At 45.1% G+C, this 23,971-nt stretch overlaps 1 protein-coding gene across 1 annotated transcript in view; it reads left to right on the top strand.

The window, feature by feature from the left end:
* Positions 1 to 23,971, top strand: part of nexmifb (neurite extension and migration factor b) — a 62,273-nt gene that overhangs the window by 1,773 nt on the left and 36,529 nt on the right. The gene's annotated exons all lie outside the window — the stretch shown is intronic.

Genomic DNA, 23,971 nt, shown 5'->3' with positions numbered 1-23,971 from the left:
AAAAAGAGACACATTTAAGTTAACACCACATGCATATTCGTACGTGGTTTACCGCAATGGTGGCATTGTTTAGCCTACTCACAACAGCAGCGTTTACATGTGAATTATTCTGACAGCGGCTCAATTGTGTCAGTTCGTCAGCAGCGCGTAAACCGTGTCATAACTGGACGTGTTTTGGGTAAGCTATGGGGTTTGGTCGCTGACATCGCTGAAGGCAATCGTTTGGGATTTCGTGGAAGTCGAAATGAATATTCATAGGATTCACGTAAAGATGCAGGCTCGCTCAGTGGGGGTAGTGTCACATGGTAGTTCTTGCATGCCATTGAGCCAAATACAACTAACTACCTGTAACTTCAAATCGCCTCACCGAAAAGCCCACGTAAGTGACACTGTCATGCTCACAATGCCATTTGCGCCTCTGTCTTGGTCTAATAGTGGCTGTCCTACGGTGGTATATATATTCACAAGAATGGTTGGATGCTATCAGTCTCAATAACACTCTCGGCAGGATTCCGCTGTTGTTTCTTGTTAGCGCGCTGATTTGTAGGTCCTAAGTGTTGTTAGGCGCTGGCAACACCCAGCAGACCTGCAGGAACAACTGATTCCCCCTAGCATTGCTGATTAGACTTGGTTTGCAAAACGAGGAGGCTCCCTCCCTCCCTCCCCCCATCCCCCTTTGGCACACACAACTGTCATCTGTCTCTCCACCCAATGCAAGCACAGAAATCCGCATGGTGGTGCCTTGAGTTGATGGAGTCTAACAAAGACCATGAAAGGGCCAAATTGAGTTGACATGCTGACGTGAGATTCATTATTCTCAGTGACGGCACGGTGTGGGAGAGTGTTGGTTACGTGTGTGTGTGTGTATGTATGTATGTGTGTCTACCCCACTGAGTGTCTGTGTGTTTGATGCGCACTGGAGGAAGGAGTCTGCAGTCCGGCTGGGTTCACTTGTTTAATGATAGACATACACACACAGACACACACACACACACTCACAGGCTAAGCAGCCCCAGCCATCCAATCCTTTCCTCTCTGACTCACAAAGCACCCAGTGGGAACATTCTCTGAATGAACCGCTAGGCTCGACTCCCACAGCTGACTGGGTCTCTGATAGTGGTGGCCGTCACTGGAGCCAGATGCCAGAGAATAGTTAATAACATGGACGAGCAGATCAAGTTGACCAGACTCCGTGATGGTGTCAGCCTTGTTGTTGATTTTCATGTGCATCAGTACACATGTCAGTTCATCAGGCAGGCTAAGGAGGATAGAATGATATTAGTCACACCTTGCAGGAATCCTTGCTGTCATTCTCTTCTTGGTGAATCTACCGTAATGATTCGCCCAGTAATGCTTGTTGGCGCACAACTCAGCTCATAGATGGGGTTGAGGCAATATACTGCCTTTCCAACCTCTATGTCAGAGTCATTATGAGTGTTATATGGACTTTGTTCCCTGCTGCGGTGGTTTTTATTTGTGTCTATCTCACCCCTCCACAAATCAATCCGCCCTCTTAATTTGCATTGATCTGTTTGCAAGGCCAGTGACACAATGCGTCCAATGAAGTCTTTTCTCCAGCAGCTCTCCTTGTGACAAGGTTTTTGCAAAGACGTTGCCATTGCCTATAGAGAGAGGACAGTCTTCCTGAGAGGCAAGGCAAACATTCTTCGTCTGAAAGCAAAATGCGACTGGTTATTTATTTTGCCAATGCTTGTAAAATATATCTAAATGCTTTGTGGGATATGTCACCTGTGGGAGAATGGGGGGGGGGGCATTTATACAGTCAGGCCATGATGTGGCACTATGAAGTGAAGTGATATCATCAGTAGCATTATCACAGAAAGTATGTCAAAGTTGGCACCAGGAGTGCACTTATGAAAGTCTTATATCCCCCACGACCAGTCACACACACACACACCCTCACCCACACCCACAAATTCCATTTTGATCTCTTCCTTGATCCCTCTCTTATAGACCAGTCTCTCTTTCTCTTTCTCTCCCTCTCTCTCTTTCTCTGTCTCGTCTATATCCTTCTCTCTTTCAATATCTCTATTTCCCCTTTCTTTCTTACTTGCGCATTCTATAGTCTGCTCTCTCCCTTCCCTTCTCTCCCTATCGCTCTCCTCCTCTCTAACTGTCTCTCTCTCTCTCTCTCTCTCTCTCTTTCTGTCTCTCCCCAACCCCTCTCTCTCTCACTCTCTCTCTCTCTCTCTCTCTCTCTCTCTCTCTCTCTCTCTGCAGTAGGGCAAGGCTCAGTGTCCCAGGCTGCTGAGGCTTCTGGTGAGTGAGTGTGTGTAATTAAACACTGAGGTAAGGTCCAGGGGAGACTGCTCCGCTCCTTGATTGCTTTTCCTGGCCTGAGGGAGGAAGCTGCAGCAGCTCCTAAGGGATGGAAGAGAGAGAGAGAGAGAGAGAGAGAGAGAGAGAGAGAGAGGGAGAGGGATGAGGTCGCTCTGCATATGCTCTGCCTCGCAGACGTACTCCTTCTCCATGGCCTATCACTCCTGAGCAGGTGTTAGTTCATCCCACACACACACACACACACACACACACACACACACACACACACACACACACACACACACACACACAAACACACACCCACACACCCACACACACACACACACAAACACACCCACACACACACACACACACACACACACACACACACACGCACACACAGACAAACAACACCTCTTTTCCATGTGCCGCCCTCAATTATTTGTTGGCTCCAGAAAAACTCACACACAGACAAACAGGACACAAACACACATAGTCGAACATATCCGTAGTAGCATGATCACAATCATACACACACACACACACACACACACACACACACACAAACACACATATATACACACACACACACACACACACTAACCACTATCCAGGCACACGTAAGCACATACATTGCACCTATAGACTAATATACAGCTACAGCACGTGCCTCACTGTACTACGTTGCATAGATTCATGCCCAGTCAGAAATCTCTGCTGACACCACGTGTGCCGAATCTAGAATTGAAAGCCTCTCATGATAATTGCATTTCACCGCCATTATAATTTTGTCCGTCTGTCCAGAAAAAAAGAGAAAATCTTTACTGCAATGCTGGAGGGCACTGAAGCACCAGTGAGTTCCTGTGCTGTCAAAGCCCCTCTGACAGAAAGCAGTAGGGGGGGTTACTGTGGAGCTTTCTCATTGGCTGGGGGTCTCAGCCCTGCCTGGCTATTGGTGGGTTTGGCCGTGCCTCTGCAGAGGAGGCGGTTCCTGAGCTGAGCTCGGTAGCTCCGTCTGAGCTGCACGTACGGGAAACAGGATGAGGGGAACAAGCCTTTTGAGTGTGGAGGGAGAGAAACGTGGCCATCGGGAAGCACATGCTTATATTTCACAGAAAGAAAACCCTCAGTGCCAGTTTCAGTACACACGTTCAGTCTGCCGTGGAGCTTATTTGCACTCTTTTGCCACTGCTAGCAAAAGGCTGCCTGACTGAAACCAGAGCTTGGTTAGAGAGTGTCTATTAAGGAAGAGATTGGCAAACCAACACTGCGATTACCTAAATAGATGCTTGGAAAACAATGAAGCTCGTCTGTGGCAGCTGGAAACACAGAATAACTACCAGTGTACCTGTACAGAGGTACTTTTAGTACTTTTAGTTTAGTACTCTTACAAAGGTAGACGGCATTGCTTAACATTGCCTGAAGAACAGTAGATCACTTGTAGATCACTAGTAGATCACTAGTAGATTACTAGTAGCCCAGTAGATTACTACACCCTGGTTATTGTTGGGCTACCTTACACTAGTAGCTCCTTGAGCCGTGCCTCAGCAGCAGTATTTCATCAAAACTTGGTCAAATTGCAAGTATTACCGGAACATATAATATGATTTCATGAGCTGTCTGGTGAAATAGTACTGGTGTTTTTTTTCCTGGTGTAATAGCCATTACCTAATGAACAAGTCCCGTCTCATTTTATTTTCCTTTAGAAAGCTCTTTCATACAAGATATTCCATGTTCATTTACGAAATAAATAGCACTGTCTACCCGGAGTAGTAAAAGCAAATCTCTCACAGCGACAAAACCCTCTCTCATTTCTAAGTGTGTATGCTCAAATGCAAAGTCCTTGCTTGCACTTTATTAATTTCTTTCCCCTCCGTAGTGCTCTACCGCCATCATCTTCAACCTTACGCGGGCCCTTCAAGTGCCTATGGTTTTCGAGGCGGTTTCTGGCAGTCGGATTTTCTCTGCCCTTTCTGAATGAGTTGGTGAAGTGGGTGTAAGTGAGCGGCGTCACTGTGCTGGAGTGCTTCTCCAGGCCTTTAGGTGGATGAGGTGCCTGGCCCTCTCTTCATGTCTGCGGTCTAAACACCCGTGTGTGTGTGTGTGTGTGTGTGTGTGTGTGTGTGTGTGTGTGTGTGTGTGTGTGTGTGTGTGTGTGTGTGTGTGTGTGTGTGTGGAGAGAGGGTGGGGGTGGATGTATGCAAAATGCTCGGGGCTGAGAGGAGGACAAGCCTGGGAAAGCTCCCTGATTAGATTTTTTCCCCCTGTTATTTTCGTTCTCAGTCACATGACGCACTTGCTGGCCAATCATGACGGCTGAGAGAGCAAAAGAGAGCAAGTCTTTTGGGTGAGAGGCCTTCTGTGTGTGAGTGTGAGTGTGTGTGTGTGTGTGTGTGTGTGTATGTGTATGTGTGTTTGTGTGTGTGTGTGTGTGTGTGTGTGTGTGTGTGTGTGTGTGTGTGTGTGTGTGTGTGTGTGTGTGTGAGTGTCTGTGTGATGCATAATTTACTGGTGCTTCCCTCTGGTGTTTGTGATGCACCACTAGCATGGCACAGTTATGTAACGTTACAACTATGAAAAATGATACAATTGCTGTTTGTGATCTAGTAGATGGAATCAAAGGCAGACATGAAGAAAAATAAGAGATCAATCTGACTGCTTTTTGTGCTTGTGGGAGGCCGTATACACATACTTTCCCCTCGTGAACCCATACTAGGTTAAGGCACTTATTATGATGCTGAATAGAACACCTTTTTCCCGTAATGAGACCTTGAAATCTCCTAACTGCAGGCTGCAGTTCTATGTCATTACCTCTCTATGGGTGATTCCATGCACAAAGCACCTTAGACCCTTGGGTAGTAAAGAGCCTAAATGTTGTCTTTGTTCTGGTCCTCGGCAGGATCTGTTTCAGGGTCAGCTGCCTTCTATCTGTAGGTTCTGCCTATGCTATCCCATAATGATCGGCACAGAGTAATGTATTGATGATATGTGGAACCCATATAAGAAAAGCAATAATGTTCTCCATACCAGAAAGAGTATCCCCAGTTGTGACAATTAAGGATCCCCCTTTTCTTCTGAGATTGGCGCATGCTGTGGCAAATTTGTTATTTGCTTTTTTTTAACCTTTTTCTCCTCTGGGTGGGACCCCAGTCGTCATCTAAACGTCAAGCGTTTTGGTGATTACACAAATGGCATCCTTGGCCCCCAAAGTGCCTGCTGTTTCTCACCAGTTACGTAATTTTCCAATGAGCTCATTTAAAACATGACACAGGCGAGAGCGAGGGCTCATGCTCGTCTGTCGGGTGGGAGTGCTGTCAGTGTGCAGAGGGAGAGAGAGCGAGCGAGAGCGCGAGTGAGGCAGAGAAATAGAGAAATAAAAACATGCTGTTCGTTAGCAGGCTTTGAAGGGGAGGCGTTGGGATCTCAGGAGGCAGAGCCCATCCAACTAGCCTGTGTTTGTGATCAAGTCTGTGTGTGTGGGGGGGTGGTGGTGGTGTGTGTGTGTGTGTGTGTGTGTGTGTGTGTGTGTGTGTGTGTGGGGGGGGGGGGGTGTGCTTCTGTGAGTCTGTGTACATTTGTATTATTCAGAGCTGGTTTGGGGTGGAGTGGGGTGGAGGTGGGGGTCGCATTGAAGCGGTTGAGAGAAAGCACAGACCCAGTGGACAACCAATGGGCAACCATCACCCCACCCCACCACCACGACCACCACCACCATCACCACCACCACCACCCAACCCTTCTGTTGAAAAAAAAAGCCCAGTGTGGTGAGAGCAATGTGTAGGAATGACAGGAGGCTCTTTGTATTTGAGGCTGGCCCCTTCACAGAGCGGGGTCCTGTTTCACCTACTGCCTCGACCAGGGAGAGGAGACACTGCACCCAGAGTCTGCCTTTTCATCGGGATGAAGAGAAAACAGAGGGAGAAAGACACAGAGGACGGGTGAGAGAGAAGGAGAGAGGGAGAGAAGGAAAGAGAGATTGAGGAGACAGAGAAAGGCAGACAGAGGGAAATAGAGTGAAAAGGGGAAAGAGAGAGTGAAAAGTGAAAGACGTAGAGAGAAAGGAGAGAGGGGGTTAGAAAGAGAGAGAGAGAGAGAGAGAGGTTAGTTGGAGATGTTTCCTGCACTTCTCTTTGTCTATAAAGCTGTGTTTTTTTTGTCTATTCAGTGTGTGGAGTTTAACGAGACGATGCTGGCTGCCTCGGCCAGACACATTTAATTTGGATGCACTTTTGACACGGCAGACAGAGCTCACGGCTCGGGCCCTACCGGCACTAGGCACAGAGAGAGAGAGAAACGGCTCTTATGACCGACAACAAATCACAGCAGTTTGGTCCACATCGTGTTGATTTAAATCACACTTGACTTGTTGGTTAAATCACACTCCCATATCTCCTCTGTCCTGGCGTTCTTCCTTATGTCTAAGCCAGTCACATTTTGTTAACACATTTTGGATATAGTGTGTGTGCGTTTTTGTGTGTGTGTGTGTGTGTGTTTGTGTATGTATGCACACGTCCATGTATATTGGTGTTTATCACTGTAGTTGCCGATAACGTTCCTGTTATTTATTATAACTATACTCCCCGGACTTTAAGTGTCTCAGTAGGATGTACAGTATTTGTGAAAAATATGTTCACTGTATCATATATTCTCACACAGCATGAAGACCTTGAATTGAAATGGAAAAGTCATCAAATCAGAACAATATAGCTTCATCCTATACGGTCTCCCGTTTATATACATGCACAGGTTTCAGTGACTTTTTTTCTGGAAGAAATGAGTAATTATAATCCACCATGTTTTTTTTTTTTTTGTCCTTGCTTGCTTTTTGATGAATACATTTTCTGCAATTAGATCCAGTGATTACTTTTATGCACTGAACTGATTTAAACCTTAGAATCAAAGCTCATTAATGCACCACGATAAGCCTTGGGAATAATACTGGCATTTTCGGTTTACCTCATAGATATGGTTGGAAAGTTTAGTTTGACATAACATGACATGATTTATACATCATACTTACTGAATGTTTTTGGTAATGTTGCAGTGCAGTGCAGTATAGTACAATGTAATACACTGAGTACTGTTTAGTAACAGCACATTGATACTTTGTATGTATAGATATTAGGGTATGATTTAGGATTAGGAATAGGGTTAATTAATATGAAAGTATTGGAATGCTGAATTCCACTCTACTTATAGGAGGTTTGTCAGAATAGGTCAGATGTCGCAAAAGTTAATTCCTGAGATAAAGTGTCTAAAAATAACCCACACACCGTTTTTCTAAATTTGCTGTAAATACATTCCTTATTCTAATGTATCCATCCCCAAAATATTATACTCTAAAATAACCTATAAATATGACTTCATAGGCCAAGTAAAGGTGCATGCTGTTAAGGTTTGTAAGGGAAGTGGATATTGTTTTTGTTCAAATATCTGTTTTGTCAAACCAAAAAGATTTTCGTCAAAGGGAGAGCAAACTACACATACCAATGGGCCAAAATTCTTCCCGGGGATTGGGCAATTTATATCACATGGTAAAAATCGAGCTCCTTGATTGGCGGCAGAGTTTGTTCACGTGTCAGGAAATCACAGTGGTGTACATACAATGACAAAAGTATGTAACATTTTCAGCACTCATATCATCTCACCATTTTTTCTCGATGTGTGGAGCAGAGTCCTCCAAATGAAGAAGTCAATAAAATTGTACGGAGCAGAGCTGACCTCTTCGGACTAAAATCGGTGAAGGCAAGGCAGCTATATCTTTCGCAATGTTTTTTCTGGACTGGCCTTGGGACTCACCATTTCACAAGTTAGCCTAGATCTGACTTCAGGCTTTTTTTGACCACACTGTTGAGTAATCTGTCATCATTCCTCATTCCTCAGTCATCATGTCCTATTGGCTACTTTTCATATTTCAGCCCATGAATAGTCTAGTTCATGAATAGTCCAGTTCCTGAATAGTCCAGTTCATGAGTAGTCCAGTTCATGAATAGTCCAGTTCATGAGTAGTCCAGTTCATGAGTAGTCCAATTCCTGAATAGTCCAGTTCCTGAATAGTCCAGTTCATGACATTCAGTAGCCATATGAATTGCAACTTTAATAGAATTTCAGTCCCTGAATAAGTTGCGTAGGACTACAACAGATACAATTAGTCTTTAACTTTTCTATTTCTAAACATAAAATAAATTGTCCAAACATTAACCAGAAGAAATGTTATTAATGTGGTTGTCTTTTACCTTTTACGATTGAATGACAGGAAGTATGCGTTGCTATGCATTCATTTCAATTTATACATCACAAAGTTCACGGTTGATTTTCTCTTGCACTTGATTTTCTGTTAATATGATACCTTAAACATTTGAGCTAATATCTCTGGATTGGCTGCACCAAATTCAACAAATGACCAGTCATTTTAAAGATAATTAATTATAGATTTAGAATATTCGATGAAACAACTATTAATTGTTCACCAATTGGACTGATTTTGTGCTGTCATTCCTCATATATAATAATATATAATGTTATAACCATAATGAAGCAAGGGTACTCTCATAAAATACGTTATGTATTGATCTCTTTCATCGCCAACTAAACAGTGCTGTATTGCCAACACAATTGCTATGTGGGGATGGTAGACATTGCCGTATATGTGATGTTATGTATAGTGAAAGTGTTTGGTGACACATGTTTCTGTGTATTTGAGTGTGTATGTGTGTGTGTGTGTGTCTGAAACGGTGTGTGTGTGTGTGTGACAGTGTGCCCACATCCCAGCCAGGCTGCTTGGCTGACTCCTTTGACTTAATTTCTTCATGGGCCAGCATGCCTGACACACTTCTCTTGTGCGCAGACGACGTCAATAAGAAAACTACTGAACCCAGACATGTCCCCCCGCCTGAACGCATGACAGAAGATATTAACGCTTTTTTGGCTTCAGTAAATTTCCAATGAAATCATGGCGCGCTGTCAAAGTCTTCGCACAATGTTCCTTGCCGTGCGCTAATTCAAGGCACCGAAGCCAGTAATTGCATTGTGTTTTAATAACATTGTATTTCATTATCACTTTTGAAACAACAGATCCATATTTAGTCTCATAGAACATTTTATCAGGGTGTAAAAACGGAAGCAGCACAGTTTGCCAGTGAAACCTTGAGTGTCTATGTCTCCCTGGAGGGACACTTAAGCAGTGTAAGACACATATGGGTTTATTGCATGTTTACATTGCATTACCTACAGAGCTGATCTCTGCACAACAAAGTCTTCTCCAAGGGACATAGCTTTCCCCCTACGCAGCTTTCATGATCCCGTCTGATGTCTTTGGAGCACCAGTTTTTCTCAAGTCGTTCTGTTACAGTGAGCTTATAGAATGTTGCTTGGCAATGTAGCAGTGCGATGTGTCAAGTATCAACAATGAAAGTATTTTTTTTTACTAAAATGGCAGATAATAACAACTCCACTATGCTCACTAGGCTGTAGTTATTTAGCGTATGATTACTAGATTTTGCGTCGCTAATGAAATTATCTCCCTGGGTTTTCTTTATTTTTGGCCACTGAGCCGATAACTTAACCACTGCAAGATTAAAGAACATCCAAAACAAACTAGGTGACACTTTTGAGGCTGAAATAAAGTATATGTTACGTATATTATTTCTCTGTTTTAGCCTGCTAGGTCAGAAGAAAATTAACTAATGTTAAACACACAAGCGTACACTAGCATAGCGTATTGTGCTTTTGTTTTGGTCTTCTTCTACAGCACATGACATGTTAACACCGAGTCTCAGTTTCAGCGCTTGTGCAGAAAAAAGTGTCAGAATGATAAAATTGTGACAAATAGTAATTCGAAAGAGAAATAGTAATTAGAGAAAGTGTCATGTCAAGTGTAAATGTTTAAATGTTAAGTGTAAATGTTTTCGGAATGGAACACCTAATCTGTCAAATGAATAACTACAGTCAAACAACCATGGTTGATTACTGTCACATTTTATTCGATTCAATATGAAATTCCCAAATTATATAATAATCATAGTCATTCCCTATACTATACATCAAACAGCATATTTGATGGTACTACTCTGTCTGCTGGGTGAAGACTACTGCAGCCCTCTACTCTAAGCAGCCGTATCTTATAGGTAGAGATGGAGCCCAAAACATAGCCACTGAGACTCTGTTCCTGTTGGGTCAGTACATAAATCAGGCGTCATTAGATTTCACCAAAGTTTCTCCTCTCTCAGGCGAAGGCAGTCAACGCTGCATTTGTCAAACAGACAACAACTCATTTCAAACAAAGTGCTAAAAGTTAAGTTGCAAGGCTACACAGAGGGGGTACGCAAAAAAAAATGTAATAAAAAAGAAGGCAATAACAAGTGTACCCAAATGTATTCATCACTGTCTGTCCGTGTACTCCTTTTTTGGGGCTGGGGCATCTTTCAGTATGGAGCTGCTGTGCGCGGAGCGGAGAGGTGTTAAACTGATTCATGCCTTTGACGGGAGAGAAGGAGATGAGTCAGGCTTCTTTGATGGGAATGGAAGATGAGTCAGGGGAGAAGGGGGGGGGGCTGTGTGTGTGTGTGTGTGTGTGTGTGTTTGTGTGTGTGTGTGTGTGTGTGTGTGTGTGTGTGCGCGCTCAGTCTTAAGTGTTTGAGCAGGGGTCTTGGAAACTCCTGAATGAAAAATGAAAAAAAAAAATGAAAAAAAAACACTGAGCTCACATTGCTGTAGTCAGGCTCACATAGGCTTACCCTGTGTGTATGCATTTGTGTGTGTGTTTGTATATGTTTGTGAAGTTGTGTATGTGTTGGAGTGTGTGAGTGTGTGTGTGTTTGGGTATGTTTGTGAAGTTGTGTTTATGTCGGAGTGTGTGTGTGTGTATGTTTTTGTGTATGTTTGTAAAGTTGTGTATGTGTCAGAGTGTGTGTGTGTGTTTGTGCATGTTTGTGAAGTTGTGTATGTGTTTTTGTGTATGTTTGTGAAGTTGTTTATGTGTGCATGGGTGTGTGTTCATTCATACACACCTGTGTGGTCGGGGGAGGTGAAGTTTGCTGGCAAGGTGCAGATTAAATCAGTATGCATCACTACAGCAGTGTACCTGTCAAGGCCTCTTGGCTGCGTGTGTGTGTGTGTGTATGTGTGTGTGTGTATGAGAAAGTGAGAGTACATTTGTGTGTGTGTGTGTGTGTTAGAGAAAGAGTGTGTGCGTTTGTGTGTGTGTGTAGTAGACGGGGGGTGAGGTGGTGGTGGTGGTGGTGGTAGTGGTGTAACCTAACCTGCCTGCTGTGTGCATCTTTCATGGCTTCTTCCCTGGGGTGGCTGATGAAACATGAAGCACTTCCTCCAGAGCGCCAAGATGACTTGCCTGAGGGGAGTTTAGCGCTTTGGGGGGAGAGAATCAGAAAAGCGCCCCCTCCGGTGGTCTGCTCATTAATACTATCTCTCTCTCTCTATCTCTCTCTCTCTCTCTCTATCTCTCTCTCCCTCTCCCTCTTTCTCTCTCTCTCTCTATCTCTCTATCTCTCCCTCGCCCTCTCTCTCTCTCTCTCTCCCTCTTTCTCTCTCCCCCTCTCTCTCTCTCCCTCTCTCTCTCATTATGTTTTTCCATCACACCACCTCTGGTCCTGGTAGATCTGTGTTTTTAACCCTCTTGTGTGTGGTCTACCTAGATGAAATTTCACAAGGCTGTTTCAAGTTTGGATATCGGAAATTACGCCATATATTGACTTTTATCTCCTCAGCAAAAACAAATAAGAGTTTGAGCAAGAATTAAGTGAAATAAGAAGATATTTTCTGTTCCAAGAAAAGTGTGTTATCTTGAATGATAATGTTTCTGGCATCAATAGACTAAAACGTTTCTAAGTGAAAATGTAACATTTATATCAGGACAGGGGTATGCACTATCATAATAATTTTGATAATTTTAATACGTTTAAATATAGCCACAAGCAGCGGTCATCGGGGGTCCAAGCATCAAGTGCAGTCTGCTCCAAGCAGCCAAAGGTTGAATGATGTGACCACACACAGAGGGACACAAACATTAGATTCTGTATCAGCCATATGGGGCTACAACCATTCCACGTTTCATTTGGATTGGCGACGTCTAAGTATATTATATCGTTGACCAACAATTAGTCGTAAAAGCGTAAGGAGAAGGAAAAAAAAACCTTTGACAAACACTGTCTGTTTGTCAAAGCGTGGCTGGGGCTGCGGTGGTCATAATTAGTGAGCCGTGCAGCACAAGTGTTAGATATTAACAACCTCTGCTGTGCTTTTAAAAGATTCATCGGAGGCTCTTATATATGGATGTTTTTGACACCAAAATGATTCCTGCTCACATTATTATTGGAGTAGCTCTGTCAGTTCTTAGGCAGCATTCGTTACTTCATTGATATAGTTTTTATTTATTTCTGGCTGGTTATCAATCCAAAATGCTATAGGTAGTGGAAGGTTCACCATATTTGCCTGTTGAGAAATGGCTAATAGAAGAAGAAGAAGAAGAAGAAGAAGAAGAAGAAGACAGTTTGCTTGCAGTGCTCTCATGCAGCACACACACACGCACACACAGACACACACACACACACACACACACACACACACACACACACACACACACACACACACACACACTTGTTCTTCCTCATGTTTCTTCCCAGCCTCCAGGCCCCCATAGAAGTGATAAGGACAAACTGAGCCCTGGCATCTCTTTCTCTCCCCCTCCCTCTCTCTCTCTCTTTCTTTTTCTCTCTCCTCCTTTTCTTTCTCTGTCTTTCTCTCTGTTTCATTCTCTCCCTGCCTCTCTCTTTTTTTTGTGATGCGGTTGAAAAGATTGTGAGGCCTCTGTGCTCAAAGAAGGAGTGCCTGCTGTATTTCACTGCATTCACCCGTGTTTACGTGTATGTATTTTTCTGTGTGTGTGTGTGTGTGTGTGTGTGTGTTTGTGCGTCTTATGTGTACATGTGTGTGTGTTGCTCAGTAAGTCTGTTTGAGTGTATTTGTGTGTCTGTCTGTTTGTTTGTGCCGTGTGTGTGTGGTGGTGTGTGTGTGTGTGTGTGTGTGTGTTGTTGTGTGCACGCGGCTGTGCTGAATGTATATGGAGAGGGGAGGAAGAATGGTGGGCTTAGGGGCTTTGTGTGTATAGGCGAGGAGGAGCCATCCCCTGCGCTGTAATCTTTGGCTTATGAGGACGTGGGAGGACACATGAATGCTGAGGATAGGGGGAAGAAGAGGAGCAGGGGGTGCAGGAGGTGTGTGTGTGTGTGTGTGTGTGTGTGTGTGTGTGTGTGTGTGTGTGTGTGTGTGTGTGTGTGTGTGTGTATGGGGGGGGGTGCAGGAGGTGCGTGTGTGTGTGTATGGAGGGGGGCAGGAAGTGTATCTGTGTGTGATTGTGTGTGTGTGTATGGGGGGAGAGGTGTATGTGTGTGTGATTGTGTGTATGGGGGGGGGGGCAAGAGGTGTATGTGTGTGTGTGTGATTTTGTGTGTGTGTGTGTGTATGGGGGTGAGAGGTGTATGTGTATGGGGGGGGGCAGGAGGTGTATATGTGTGTGTGTGTATGGGGGGGCAGGAGGTGTGTGTGTGTATGGGGGTGGTGGCAGTGAGCGCTTTTCAGGGGTGGAGGGGGTCCTCCAGCAGCCTCCTGTTCAGTTATTGAATACCTTAGTTCATTTAGCCCTGCGCTGGCCTGGATACGCTTCATCTGCAGGGGTTATCAGGCACCCTCGCAAATGAGCCAACAACAAGTGGTGGAATTTCTCCAATCCCGAGAAAAAAACATTTAAGAGAGGCAGAGAGAAAGGGACGGAGAGCAAGAGAGAGAGAGAGAAATAAAACGAGAGCGGTGGGAGGGGGGGTGCTAAAGAAATCTATAGAGAGGGGGTGAGTCTAAATTGAGAATATGCTATGCATAAGTGAGACGAAAGAGAGAGCGATTTCCCTGACACATTAGTTATTTATTTCCAATCAGGGGAGTCGTTACCCAGTCCCAACTGTGGTATCATATATAATGAATTAGTCAGCATAGCAAGCTGCTGTGTTCCACCAGCACCACCAGCACCAGCAGCAGCAGCAGCATCGCTGGGTAATTGATGTGGCCTCCGTCTGATGAGAGAAAGCTCAGTTTTCCTCCTTGGTCAGGCCTCATCATCGCCGCCTCTGATTGATGCGGCCGACTCAAAAACACAGTGACAGTGTTTCGAGGCGCAGCAATCATTCCTTTTTTCTGTTTTTTTTTCTTTCTCTGGCTTTCTTTCTCTCTCCTTCTGTCTCCCTCTTTCTCCCTCTTTCTCCCTCTTTCTCCCTGTCTTTTTTCCTCTCTCTATTTCGGGGTCAAAAATTGGAGGACAATTTAACATTTGAAAAAAAGTAGGATAGCGTTTTTTCTCTCCTCACAGCTCTAGGCTGTGAAGAGCCTTTTGGGGTCTGGTCCCTGTGCTAATCTGTGTTTTAAGAGGTTATTTAACGTTGAGGGGATATTAACTGGGCTCTCTTCCTCTTTCCCTCTCTCCCTCCGTCTCTCTCTGTCTGTGAGGAGATGAGTGGCAGAGTCCCCCTGAGACCCAGGCTAGCCCCCACCATCACTTTTAAAATCAATTACTTCTCCTTTTTCCATCCCTTCTTTCTCTCTCTCTCCCCTTCTTTCTCTCTCTCTCTCTGTCTCTCTTTTTTCTCTTGTCTCTTGTCTCTTGCCTAGCGAAAGCCAGTGGGTGATGCAAATCTTTTGTTCTGCGTCATGTTTTCTGGGCGCACATTCTGCGTGACACTCACACATAATAACAAACACAGACACACATGCACGCATGCACACGCACACACACACATACACAAACAGATGCACAGACACGCACACACACACGCACACGCACACGCACAGACGCACACGCACACGCACACGCACACGCACACGCACACGCACACACACACACACACACACACACACACACACACACACACACACAAACACACACACAGTCACACACACAAATCAGATTGTACTGCAGCAAGCTAAAGCCACAGTCCTCTCTCATGTCTCATCCCCCCTGAGTCTCCTGAATGGCGTTTGTTGCACGAACGCGACATATCACTTCTGTTTCGCTTCATTACTCTCTCTTGCATTTATAAATAGCTCTGTGCGTCTGTAGGAGAGGTGAAGGGAGATGATATGTGATAGGTGTGTGTGTGTGTGTGTGTGTGTGTGTGTGTGTGTGGGGAGGGGTATGTGTGACTATGGTGGGGTGGTACTGCGAGGAAGGGGGTGTGAGGTACCTGAGGTACCTGGAGTTCGTGGTCAACAACAGTGGACCTTTAGTCCTCGTCGAGTGCATCCACACCATTCTCACCTCGGCGAGTTAGCATAGCGGTTCCCAATGGTTCCTATTTTAGCGCGCAGTAGGTGGGCGGATGGCTTGAACTGCGGAGGATCTCTGTACAGCAAAGTCTGTGTCTAATTAGTTTGTCTAATTATGTCTTTGTGCTGGAAATTTCTCAAATTAGTGGTATCGTGCAGAAAAGTGAGGATGCTCATTAAGGTTGTCATGAGGATTGTAAGGCGGGTTTGGATGGGCAGCGCAGTGCAGTGCATGCGAGAGCGTGAGTGTGTGTGTGTGTGCGTATGTGTGCACGTGTTTGTGAGGAGCCGCAGCGCGAGAGGAGAGACGTCAGGAAGCAGAGTCCGTCCAACCCTTATCAAACTAACTCTCTCCACACCTGGCCTCCTCCAGGCAGCAGCACCCCCGCCACCCACCCTCCTACAGAGACCCCTCATCTTCTCTCTGCTTCAGTGATGCTCTGCTCCACAGTCCACCCCCAACATCACCCCCATCCCCCCCAGGTCCTAATGCTTTCCTGCCCCCCACCCTGCCTCATCTGCACTGGTGGTTTCTTCTGATGCTGTTTCAAGGCGGATGTACAGAAGGGGAAGATGACTAAAAATGAGCGGCTTTGCTGAAAAAAAAAAGAGTCTAATTTTTTTTATTAAATTGTTTTTCATTTCTTCTTCATTTGCTTTCTCTCTCTCCCTCTTTCTTTCTCTCCTCTCTGTGTTTTTCTCCGTGTCCCTCTCTTGGTTTCCCTTTCTCTCCCCCTCCCTCTTGGACTATCTTAGTGGTAGTCGGCTCTCAGAGTGTGACGGGTGCACAGGTCCACATCCTCGGCACTCAGCTGGCTGTTTGCATCCTTCTCCCCCCCCACACACACACACACACACACACACACACACACACACACACACACACACACGCCTTCTCCCTCACCCTCCCCCGTCCGAAAGCACACAGTAATTGGTATTCAGAAAGGCAGCTGGGATCCACACAGACATTGCAGACAGTGTGTGTGTATGTGTGTGTGTGTGTGAGAGAGAGAGAGAGAGAGGAGGAGAGAGAAGGAGAGTGAAAATTCAGGGAGTCAATACATTGCTTTATTAGGGCGCAGTGACTTACTGAGAGCTGTCTCATTTGTTTGTGTTTGTCCAATACTTGCTCTTAAGAAACGGTCGCTGCCTACTCAGATGACAAACCTGACATGAAAAACCGAAAACCGAAAACCACAGATTTTGCATGAGACCTCTCTCTCTCTTTCTTTCATGCCCTATCTGACTTTCCCTCTCTCTGTCTCTCTCTCTCTACCTTCCACTCTCTGTCTTTCGCCTTGTATCTCTTTCTGTCTCACACTCTCCCTCCAATCACTCCGTTACTCTCTCTCTCCACCCCAACCGTTCTTTCTTTAGCACCGTCCGTCTCTCAGTCTCCCACTTTTCTCTCTCTTTCTCTCTGTCTCTCTATCCCTCTCACAGCAGCAGACTCCCTTGTGTGTTGACATGCGAAAATTCACAGAGTTGTGGAATAGCTCTGTTGTCGAGGGTTTCACAGTTAAGTGTTCGTACCCTGGTTTACAACTGCTGTGTTGTCCTCTGACTCGTAAAGTAGCCCCAGGCCGCCGATCGTGGTTGTTTACTTTGCGTCACAAATTGGGTACGTGCGTGTGTGTGTGTGTTCATGAACCCTGTGAAGTGCAGAATTTAAAAGCCCCACACAACAGCAAAGCAGCACCAATCTAATTGATTTAAAGCAGCAATGTATGGGAGAATTACCTCAGTGGAAAGACCAGTGCTTTTAAAATGGCACTAAGTGTTCTCTTGTACCGGGAATGCGTGTAGCTTTAGAGGAAGTGGGTGGGTGTGTGTGCCTGGAATTGTACGTTCTACTCCCGGTAGCCCTGTTTGTTCCATCGGACCTTGCATGGAACACAGCGATGGAGCACACACACACACACACACACACACACACACACACACGCACACACAAGGCACCAGCACAACCCTGATTGAACTTTGCCAGTGAAAGTGTGTAAAACGCACCTTCTTCCAGTGTCCCTGCCCCCCCCCCCCCCCCCCCCTTGACACCAAAAGCCATCCAGGTGTAGAGGGTAGCCGCTGCGTCTTAAAAAACGCTAGAATATGTCAGCCATACAAATAACTCATTAACCTTCTTCCCCCCAATAAAATGGCTGCTTTTCTCCCTCCCCTGTCCCACTCCCCCTGTGCTTTTGGTTAGTTTAACTGGCCATCGCGGGGCCAGAAATGGCACCTCTCTCTTGGCCAACGAGAAGGCACTGGCATTTTTTTTTTGTCCCTCGGTGAGCTGGGTAGCTGGGGTGGGGAGGAAGGGGAAGTTTGTGTGTGTGTGCATGTGTGTGTGAGTGTGTATGTGTGTGTGTGTGTGCGTGTGTGTGTATGGTGCTGTTGGTTGACGACAGCAGTGTTGCCGAGGAAGTGGCCTCGGCGGCTGCGATCGGCATCTCGCGGAGGGGCATTGATTGGCGTAGCTCAATAGGAAGACGCTTTTAATCACCTCACTTGCAGGCATTGTCCCAGAGGCCCCGGGAATAAATCCCCCCTTCCCTCATTAATGCCCCGCCGAACATGCACACAAGCTGCTTGAGGTCCTTGCACTGCCTGATCAATACACTTGATTACAAAAGGGAGAAGAGCCCAGACTTTGTTCCCATTGGTTTGCCTGGAGGAACAGCCTGCGGATATGAGGCAGGAGTCCCACCCCCCACTAAAATCCAACTCTGACCCCAACAAACACTTAACACACTCTCACACCAGCACCCCCTCCCACACACACACAGACACACACCACACTCCACGCTCCTTCTGTGCCTCTTGTCGAGAGGATTACATGTTCTACATTCAGACTAAGCATCTAGATTGTGGTTTTCTTCTTCTGCTCCTCTGGCTGAAGTGGTTTGTGTATAGTGTTAATAAGCCTAATGTATAGAATCCGTCCGGTGACAAGCAGAGAGGATGCACAGTCCTCGTCTGTGAGACCTTTCAAGGAGTCAGGATCGTAAACAAAGGACCATCCTGGATAGGAGGCGGCTATGGATCAGGTCCAATCCCCCACTGAAAGGAAAAACACAGCAGGTGTTTCTGCGTATGGCTAGGTGTAGACATGTCTTAAAAATAATAAATAAATTCTGAAAAAGGCGCGTGTAAATGCAAGCACATAACACAAAAGCTCAGACACACACACACAGACACACACAGACACACACACACACACACACACACACAGACACACACACACACACACACACAGACACACACACACACACACACACACACACACACACACACACACACTCACACACTCACACTCACACACTCACATAGAAATAAACATGCTGATATGTGTTGTTAGAGCAGGAATGTAAATGAACCTTTGGCCTAGCGCCTGGCATCCTGTTTTATCTTCAGTGGAGGTGTTTCATATGATGAGCTGCCAGTACCAAAGGGCTTGATTCAAAGGGCCAGCACCAGCAGAAGGGTGCAAATACAGACGTGATAACGCAGTGGCTTTGTCAGCGCTGAAATGTGTTGGCTGCCTATCCACGTCTTTTATTTTCTCGAGGAATGTGAAGTAATGATGGTTGTGAGGGAGTCTGTTCATCTACAGCAGCAAATCTGAGCTGCGTTCTTGTAACAACCTTGGGTGAGCTAGGACAGTCCTAACTAAGAGCGAGAGAGAGAAAGAGAGAGAGTGATCAAAATGTCTGTCATTAACTGATATGGCCAAAGCTGTTTGGAAGAGCAAGCATTTTAACATTCAAACGTAATACAGTCAGGCATGGGTAGCTATCAGAGACGGAACAGTCCAATTTGCCACGGTCACATCACACCATGGGGGCTGCTTGTGGTTTTTTCAGCAGACAACCAAGAGGCCACGGATTTTTTTATTTTTCAAAAAGCGACGGCGTTAGTGGCTTGAAAAGGGAATGTGTCTTACCAGGGAGATCTCAGATGTGTTCAGAAGGTTATGGCGAACCACAGATTTGCATGTTTATATTCTCTCTCTCTCTCTTTCTCTCTCTGTCTCTCTCTGTCTCTCTCTTTCTGTCTCTCTCTTCCCTCTGTTGTCCTTGGTTTGAAGCCAGCTGAAAGAGTTGTCTTTTGTGGCAGTGACTAAGGATTTGTTGAACCCAGAACAAAGGCAAGTGTGTGGAGTGTAAAATTAATTGAATGGTTTTTGTGATGCGACGGGACTCGAAGGCCGCACTTTTAATCTGCATGGCACAGACTGAAAACAGAAACACACACACACACACACACACACACACACACACACACACACACACAGATCAGAAAAAAAAAGAAAAGCAGAACTGAAGCAAAAAATGAACGAAGTCAGACACTAAGATGTACCTGATATACGTCGTCTCTTCCATGCTCTGCTCCGCTGCATAAACAATAATGATTCAGCACAGTATCGGCGCACACAGATGCATTCCTTTTCTTTCTCTTTCCCTTCTTCCCTTTGAGGAGCTGTAGTTTTTGAAACAAAAACACTTGGAGTAATATCGTGCAGATAAGTCATGTGCAGAGCACTGTGCTAATTAGAGGGCAAAGCTGTGTGTGTCACTGGCGCTTTTATCTCCACTGGCTGTTTATTTAGCTAACGATTATTAAAACGCAGCCATGTTTGCATTTACTTTGTCTCAACTAGACGTACCGAACAGATATTTTCCATTCCATGAAAAAGTGAATGTGAACTTGAATGATTACGTTTCTGGCAGCAATAGACTAAAAAGTTTGTTGTATATCTTATTCTGAGTGAAAATTTAAGGAACTATAGTTTGTGGATGTGGTGGCTGTAGACTGATAGGACGTGAAGCAGTACCTGTGAGTTACGTTCTGTGGTTTTGAAACCTGTCTAATGAATATGAGGATGGGCGTGATGAGCATTTTGAGCATGGGGAGAGTGGGTTAAGATGAGCCAATAAGTAAGTTGACCCAGCACCTGTATCTTACCCAATTCTTGTCCATTTTTGTTTGCATTCTCCATTTTCATCTTGCTGTGGAACCATATAGATGAAGTGGTAAATATATCCTTTCACAAAAAAAAAAAAAAACAGTTTTCTTGTTTTGGCATGTCAGGTATAATCAGTCTCAAATCAAAAGTAATTTATCTCAGTTTAAAAGGTTGTATTAGATTATGTTGATAGACTGGCAGTGTAGAAACATGAGCAGAATTAGAATTAGCAAAGCTGTAGTTTTGGGCTAAGCACCAAAATGGTGGCTGAGGAGTCTTGGGGGTAAGATGAACCATCAATTTAATTAAATTAAGGCAAATATTTGGTGTTTAAATTAGTGTTGCATCCTAACAATGCAGCGATCATCGGGGTCCAAGGATCATTTGAATTTTTTAAATGTTGTGTACGGATTTAAAGACGAAGTACATTTTGAAGCTAAACCAAACCATGTCAGAGGAAAAGAGGAAAACATGGTGTAGCTTGTTGTAGCGACATATTATGGCTGACTTGTTTGAAATTTGCACAGGCATGTATTGACTGCTGAATTTTGATTAGCTGTAGGTGGTCATTTATGGGACATGTGAGCAAAGTATAAGCATACCAAATTTCAACCTTTTAACTTAAACTTTTCTTGAGAGTTTGAAATGCCCCCTATGAATGCAATGTCGTGAAATTTGGTGTGCGTCCAGTGATGAAGGGTGTTACATTTCATGAGGTTTGAACCTGTATATCACAAGATATTGGCAAGTGAAGTGCTAGATTTTTGCTTTGACCATTATTCACGAAGTGAGGTCACTCCTAAAATGAATCTTTTTGAGCTAGGGTGAGGCACCTCTTAGAGCTTGCCATAAAAGTTTGAGAATTTTTGACTCTACCCCACTTCAGAGGTGCTAGCAGGTCATAATTGTTATTACTGTTGTGAATACTAGGACTAATTCTACTACTGTTGCTGTTACTACTCGTACAATGATCTAGTGCTACTGCTGTTTCTAATCACGTGAGATATCAGGACCAAGAGTCCTGCTACTACTACTACTGTTGCTGCAGCTCCTGGTGCAATACTGCAATGCTACTACTAATTCTAATTATGTGAGCAGGAAGACATTACCTACAAAAGAACACTTATCAGTTCAACAGCTTGGGATTTCATTTGGTCTAGGAGGTCTCTGTGATTTGATGCAGCCTTGAAAAGCCAGAAGGAAATTGTGTGTGTGTTTGTGTGTGTGTGTGTGTGTGTGTGTGTGTGTATGTGTGTGTGTGTGCATGTGTATGTGTGTGTGTGTGCGTGCTCTGAATTGATGTGTGAGAGCTGCTGTATGATCTGGCTCTATGTGCAGACCCTCCGGTTGGGTTGTACTCTCTTGACACGTAGCCCAGTAGTTGGAGTGTGAGTGTGTGTGTGTGTCTGTGTGTGTGTGCGCGTGTGTGTGTGAATTTGTATGTGTACCTCTAACTCTGGGTGTGTGTGTGTGTGTGTGTGTGTGTGTGTGTGTGTGTGTGTGTGTGTGTGTGTGTGTGTGTGTCTGTGTCTGTGTGTGTGTGCGCGTGTGTGTGTGAATTTGTATGTGTACCTCTAACTCTGTGTGTGTGTGTGTGTGTGTGTGTGTGTGTGTGTGTGTGGTGTGTGGGCGTGGGCGTGCGTGTGTGTACTTGAATAGGGAATAGAGTGAGGGCCGGGTGGTCTACTCTCCTGTTGTTCCACATGCTCTTGCTGCTCTGCTGAAGGAAATTACTGCCGGAGGATCCTCCAATACGAATCCACTCTGGCCTCTCTGTAGGCCCCCTTCCTCTTTTACTGAGGCCTGAAGAATTTAGACTCATACTGACTCATGGCACAGCGCAGGTGGAGGGTGAGCTACAGGAGCCATCCCATAGTTTGATCGTCATGGACCCCATGACGATGGTGATTTTTTTGAGTTTGTGGCAGTCTTTGCTGACAAATCGTATTTGCCCATGTCATTGCATGCTTTTGTTAAGGAGCCTTCAAAGACTCCTATTATAAGAATTCCAGTCTTTGATCAAAATAGCACACAATCATGAACAATTCTTCCTCAAAATTAACTATAGACAAAATAATATTCCTATTATAGATAGTTTAAAAATTAAATGTGTGTGTTTTATCATAATGTTGGAAGGCGCTCTATATATTCCCAAGTGTGATATGACGATAGCTGAGGTCCTGTGGGGCCTGTTAGACCATAACTGTGGTGTAAGGGGTCAGAAAAACCTTGGATTGCAATCCACAAGAGAGTTTTTTTTTTCTTTTAATGTGTGATTTGAAATGTTACGCCTCCCCCCAGGCATGTAGACGGACGGTTATGCGGGCTGAAATGGAGGAATCGGCCATTACCTGCTCGCCGAGGGTGGATTTTCAGCTCTGTGGTGCACCATTCCCATGGAAAAATTGCCGCCTCTTTAGCCCGACCCATAGAGCCAAGCACTTACTACACCAAGGTCGTGCCTTCTGTACACACACACACACACACACACACACACACACACACACACACACACGCCTAAGCAAACGCACACTGGCGTAAGATGTATTGCTTTGTCCAGCTGTGGATCGACCACGGATAAAAGCATCTTCTTAGCGGGGACGTGCTAATTCCATGCGTACGAGTCGATGTATTCATGCAGTTCCCCCCTTGGCTATGCAACATCATATCCATATGAATAGGCTAAGAAAGAGGATGTATGTGTTGTTCATTCTTACCATAAACACATATACATTCCATCTTCATAGCCTTTGGGCTATACCATAGATGTATGAACTAGGAATAATGTATGGAATAATATACAGTAGATAAATGGATTTATTTGTGGAAATCTACATTCTGAGCTTGAGATTTGACATGTGGAGTGTGTGTGCGTGCGTGTGTGTGTCTGTGCGTGTTTGTATGTGTAGTGTAATACAGGTCCTGTTTGTAAGCTTGGTCAGGTGCTGCGAATGGACTGTTTGCTTACATCCCCCATCAAATGTCACTCAGCCTGCAGGAATCTGCCTGGACCAGTGACTTGATGAGGTCCCTTTGAGTCATTTGGATGCGAGAGTGTGTGTGCATGCATGTGTGTGCATGCGTGTGTGTGTGTGTGTACGAGCATGTGTGTGTGCCCATGTATGTGTGTGAGCTGTGTGTGTGTGTGTGTGTGTGTGTGTGTGTGTGCATGGCTTTGTGTGGAGGAGGGAGAGCAAACAGAATTGATCTCTCTCAGCAGCAGGCTGCCGGCTCAGAGAAGACATTTCTCAGTCTCTGACGGGAGCAAACAGACACCCAGTCTCCCCTGTCTGTCTGTCCCTCCCCTGTCTCTTCCTCTCCCTCTTCCTCTCCCTCTCTCTCTCCCTTTCCTTCTCCCTCTTCCTCTTCCTCTCTTCCCTCTCGCTCTATCTCTTCATC

The sequence above is a fragment of the Clupea harengus genome, chromosome 20 (assembly GCF_900700415.2).
Source record: "Clupea harengus chromosome 20, Ch_v2.0.2, whole genome shotgun sequence".
Classification (NCBI taxonomy): Eukaryota; Metazoa; Chordata; class Actinopteri; order Clupeiformes; family Clupeidae; genus Clupea; species Clupea harengus.
Note: the sequence above shows the minus strand (reverse complement) of the source record. Positions and strands in the feature narration are given on the sequence as shown.